The sequence below is a fragment of the Triplophysa dalaica genome, chromosome 8 (genome assembly GCF_015846415.1).
Source record: "Triplophysa dalaica isolate WHDGS20190420 chromosome 8, ASM1584641v1, whole genome shotgun sequence".
Classification (NCBI taxonomy): Eukaryota; Metazoa; Chordata; class Actinopteri; order Cypriniformes; family Nemacheilidae; genus Triplophysa; species Triplophysa dalaica.
Window position 1 is genome coordinate 6,361,174 of NC_079549.1, and position 6,102 is coordinate 6,367,275.

The window sequence follows — 6,102 nt, forward strand, 5'->3', positions numbered from 1 at the left end:
GAGTGTGTGTGCCCTGCACTCCATCCAGGGTGTATCCTGCCTTGATGCCCGATGACTCCTGAGATAGGCGCAGGCTCCCCGTGACCCGAGGTAGTTCGGATAAGCGGTAGAAAATGGAATGGAATGTGGCTGTTCATTGCATGCTTCTTTGCAGACACGATATAGCGTCAGCCTCTTCACAGAGGTAATTAACGGCAAGGCATTTGGCTGTGTTAGCTATATTGAATAAATAAGTCCATGCTTGTTACATAACAATCATTGAGCAATATTATTGCGCATCCTTATAGTCCATCAATTTTTGTAATATGGAAACCAAAATCCCCTGGGCTACTGATAAAAGACATGCATAGACTAAAAGGCCCGTGTAAGTTGCTTTGGATAAAGGTGTCTGCTAAATCCGTAAATGCAACATCTATTACTGTTCGTTAGTCCTGTTTTTAGCATGAAAGTCCATGATGTGTGAGTTCAGCAGCAAAAATCAAGTGCAGATCCGTTTTATAAAAAGATCTCTCATTCCAGACTCTCTTTTCATACTGACCATGCATTAAGTACTGAAATATAAATCTAAAAACTACCCGGCGATACAGATAAAAAGATCAAGACCAACAACGTAAAAAATGACAGGTGATCTGAGCGGGCCTCGAACCGAAAAACGACCGTAATACAGAGCAGGAGTCGAATGTGCTACTAAGCAGGCCACATGACCACAACAAATTAACAAAAGGAAGGCACTTTAGATTTTACTTTGTCTGACACCGCTTGTACCAGGAATTGTTAATAGTACAATGATAATATTATGCAATATTTCAACCGATTGCTTTTTTACATTTTATGTAGACAATACGTGCCTATGTAATAAGCAAAATACATACAATAGGATTGGTTGGCCTTTATATAATTGTTGACGACGTTGTGAAACCTTAGATTACCAAAGAAAATGAATATTTTCTTCAGAAAGCAAGCAATAATGTGTTTAATGTTAGCAAACACTGCGCACATAATACAATCCTTTGAAATGATCAGTGGCAAATTGGTCTGGTCTGGCTCAGTTCATCAGGGATTGGTTGACAACGGTTCAAATTTACTGGCTTTGGAAATCAGTGGGAGGGGCTCATTATACAACAGACGAAACGCGTAAATGATGCGCGCTCTGTGCAACCAAAACGGCGTTTTTTACGCCGTCATATGGCAAGACTGCGGCGCAAATAAGGCGTTATAAACGACTTTTCGCGCGTTTTTTGCGGCGTTTGGAATTGCGACGCCGTTTTTTGTGGCGCAAACACCGTTTAAAACGCCGTCAAAAACGGCGTTCCGATACAAACGCGTTTAATCTATGGCGTAATTGTGACCCTCTTGGCTTGCCATAGTTGAGGTGTTAAAATTCGCAAGTTTTTGACCCTCTTGGCGTTCCATATGAGCTGGTACTCGACGCATTCACTAGTTCGCTGGGGTGCGCGTGCCAAATATGACGTCATCGCGGTGTTCGCGAAGTTCGCTTTGGGTGAGCGCGAGCTCATTTCGCGTGGCAGCGTGCAAAAACATTTTTTGTGACTCGAGCGAACAGTCAACATAAAAGCTTTGAAGAGATTTTGGCTGTACAGGTACGCCTGTACAGACATCTTTTATGATCAATGTGTCTGTTTTATATTGTATTCTGAATAAAACAATATTTATCAATATTGCTCTTTTGAACTGTTCTCATCTTCTCATTTTATATAACATAAAGACATCCAATGGGTTAATCTATGGCAATGTACATTTAGCAGTCCCTAACCAACAATATGTAGAAATGTGTCAGCATTATGCACAGAAATGAAAGGGTGAACAAAAAGTTTGATGTAAAAATTTTATTAAATAATACAGTGTAATAAGTGCACTGTAAGTCGCTTTGGATAAGTGCGTCTGCCAAATGACTAAATGTAAATGTAAATCAACAAACAATAGTTCGAAATGCATTTCCACGTCAATAACACGCATCTGCTTCACAAGAGCGATGTATTCTACATCTCCACATTTTGTGGCATGCAGCGGGCGAACTTTCCATCTTCTTTCCCCCCCTTTTTTTTTGATAGCAGCAACAACACAAAATCTCCTACGCGGATTGAAAGAGCGAGGATATATCATTTCACTTGCTTCGATTCCTCCGTCCTTGCGTCTTTTCCTTGCTTCCTTCTCTCGGATCCTGAAGAGGTGGAGCTAGGTAAGACACGAGGAAAGGAAGCTAGGAAAGGAAACAAGGACGCAAAAATAAGAAATGAGAAGCACCCCGGCTCTTTTTCGCGAACCGGTTCATTCGGACAGTTCGTTTCAATGAACCGGTTAAAAAAACCGGTTCATCGGTTCATTTGAACGCGATGACGTACTGTTATGACGTAACGACGTTCGGTCGGGATGAAAATACACTTGGCTGAACATTTAATGAAGACACTTTAAGTCATTAATTATCATCACTTAAAACATCATCATGATCTGATAAGTTTATCACATTTAAGTTTGGCAAATAAATGCACACAGATACAGACAATGGCAGAAATATGCAAGCGAACGTTATAAAGTGAATAATCTGTTATTTATTTGTTATTAAATAAATTTACGCTTTGTCAGATTGCCCCGCTCGTCGTCGTCACCCCTGCTTATTGTGTTCATACATTGGTTTTTACTTCAAGAGTGAGAGAAGCCTGCTAGTTTTCACATGCACGCAGGCGCAGCCGCAGTTTATCAACTCAGTAGCGCTGATCAACCGGTTCACATTTATATTATTCACAAATCGGCTCTAGGTTCCGAAAGACACGGCTCTCGGAAAGCCAATGCAATGCAACCGTTTCGATTTTGTGACTCAAGATTCTCTGCGAGAACGATTCAATCCGCTTGTTTCGTTCCCGTGCATGATAACGTTTAGATGTGTATCATCTTGTTTAAAAATGAAATAAAATATGTTCATGAAAATACCATGGATTCAACATGAAACAAATTAATGTGTAGTTTAGTTTTAAAAACTGATGGCCGGAATTGTTTTCAATCTTTAAAGTAATTATAAAGCAAAAATGCACAACATTAATGCATTTTAAGCCACGTTAACATATAAATAAAATACAAATAGTTTTGACAATTATAAAGTGTGTTCCCTGTTAATGTTTTTATGCTGCAGATGTAGTTTCTTATATGTATAGTATAAGTTTATGTAATTCTATTTTGGTGTATTTGAAAAAGCACAATAAACATTTTTGTACACACTTTGTTTTTTTCTTACATTATTACATTTTATTCTTAAAATATGTTTAATATAAACGTTAAAAGGAATATAAAGCAAACTATTATCTAGGCAACGGGCTTATTAATATGCTTAGACTCTGCCAAGGTAAACTTTGTGTAACCTCAAAAGTCAAAGGGCATGAACTACCCCTTCCCCCATACAGCTGTATACTACAACAAAGACAGACAGATAAAAAGAGCAGCTACAAGATGCACTCCAGAAAAATAGGCAATGTCTGGCTTCATTTTGATGAAACTGGACCTCAACAAGCAAAATGTAAGCTTTGTAATGTCATTTTGTCAGGCCATGGAGGATTAACGTCAAAAAAGCATCCAACTGCATTGCTTGAACATGTGAGACAAGAAGTTTCTGCAGAAGCTACACCAGCCACAGGTAGTACAGCTGCTCTCTCTTTTACTTTTACCCAATCAACATCTGGAACTGGCACCAGTGCACAAACAGCAAGCTAGCAGCAAGCTTTGTGCGAACAACTATTGGCCCTATCAGACAAAGCAAAGTGGATGAGGACTTGGTTAAAATGATTGCCCTAGACTGGCAACCTTTTTCAGTTGTTGATGATGTGGGATTTAAAAGACGCTTGAAGGCACTTGATCCATCATACATTTTACCGAACAGAAAGACAATTTCAAACACTCTGCTGCCACAACTCTACAGCAAAATTAAAGAAGAGGTGCTAGTGAAAGTCAGCATCAGCCCTTTGTCTGAGCACTGATTGCTGGACATCGAGAACAACAACAAGTTTTATGGCAGTCACTTGTCATTTTATTGATGAAGACTTTTCACTTTCATCATTTCTTCTAGACTGCTTCTCATTTCACAGACAGACATACTGCTGACAACCTGGCATGTGAGCTAAAAAAGATTTGTAATGAGTGGGGAATCACAAACAAAGTTGCCGCTTGTGTCACTGACAATGCAAGCATTGTAAAAGCAGCTATTCGGAAAACTGAATGGAAGCACCTCCCATGCTTTGCCCACACTTTAAATCTTATTGTAAGGGAAAGTTTGAAACACATCCAGGAGACAGTGGCAAAAGTGAAACATGTGGTTGAATATTTCCACAGAAGCACTGTTGCAACTGAAAGATTAAAGGGAACACAAAAACAAATGGGCCTTGAAGAGCTGAGGCTCAATCAGGATGTAATAACAAGGTGGAACTCCACCTATTACATGCTAAAAAGATTTTGGCAACAGAAAGAAGCAATCATTGCTACCCTTGCACTGGTCAACCCCTGTCTTCCAACCCTGACACTTGATGAGTGGGACATCAAAGATGTGTGTGAGCTTTTAAAGCCCTTTGAAGAAGTAACTGTTGAAATGAGTGCTGAAAGGTATGTACAAATTAAATTAACTGCTTGAACTGCTGAAATATTTTAAGTATAATATTGTGTAAGTGTCATGTTTTAACCAACCTCCTTTATACTGCTTTATATTTTTCATAATAAATAATGACTTATTTGATTTGAATTGGTTCTTGTGTCCTTTTACTTAAACAGATATGTGACTGCATCCAAGGTAATTTTGATGACAAGGGGATTGCAAAAAATTGTCCAGTGATTGCGGGGTGCTGGGTCTAAACATGCCCCAGTTATTGCAGTGATGGACTCACTGGCTGAGGACATGCAACATCGCTTTCACAACATAGAGCATTTTCGTCTGCTTACCAAGGCAACCCTGCTTGATCCAAAAATGTACAAATGTCCAGTACAGATGCGCAATCTCAAGCTGAGGGCACCTCTTCTGGTCCAGCTCATCCTGTATCCGAACATCAATCTTCAATATGGGAGGATTTTGATGAAAGAGTGGCTGATGCAGTCAGCATCACAAACTCAACATCTACTGCAGTGGCAGAAATGAGAGGGTATCTTGCAGAAACACTGATTCCAAGAGCAGAAGATACACTGGCCTGGTGGAATGCAGGGAAAGCGGTATATGAAGGGTTAATTGCTAGTATGAAAAGGAGACTGTGCATAGTAGCTACATCTGTGCCCTCAGAGAGAGTGTTTTCAAAAACAGGCCAGATTATTTCAGGATATCGAAACAGACTGAGTACTTACAAAGTTAGGCAGATTGTTTTTTTGAATGCAAACCTACCCTCACAATGAAGGTCAAGTTGCCTACTATATCATCGTCACTTTTTAAACCTTATTTGCACTTTTTTGATTGGACAATAACATTTGTCTTTTACAGAATACACGTAGTCTATAATACCTGTTAAAGTGTTAACTTGTAAGTGCACTTTTCCTAGCAATTGGTTTTTGTTTAAAATGTATTCTTTGTTTTACAGAAGTTGTGTTTGGTTTAAACTTTCTAATCTTTCTTTGTCTTTGTTAGACACAATAACTTTAGTTGTTTACAGAAAACGGTTATAATCTTAAATAGGCAACCTACCTAATAATGTGAAACATTAAGAGCTGACTGGAATGTGTAAGTGCACTTTTTTAGCAAATGTTCTTTGTCTAAATTTATTCTTTGTTAATAGAAGTGGCATGTTGTTTGAACAGTTTAATAAAATTGTATTAAAATATTGCTTATTTAATACAAACTCTTTTTCTTAGTTTGTGAATGCGTCATCATTACCCTCATTACATTATCTACAGTACATGTAGGCCTATTTAATATACCAGCGCTTTCACATTAAACATAACATTTCTGTTATTATGGTTCAACATCCTTAAACAAGATCATAATAAATAAAAAATATATAACCAACAGAGTCCTGATAAACACAGTTTTTAAAACAAACAAACAAATAGGCCTACATTTATATAAAAAAATGTATTTGAGTTATTTAAAAAGCTAATCTATGTAGCTGAGCCAAACACATC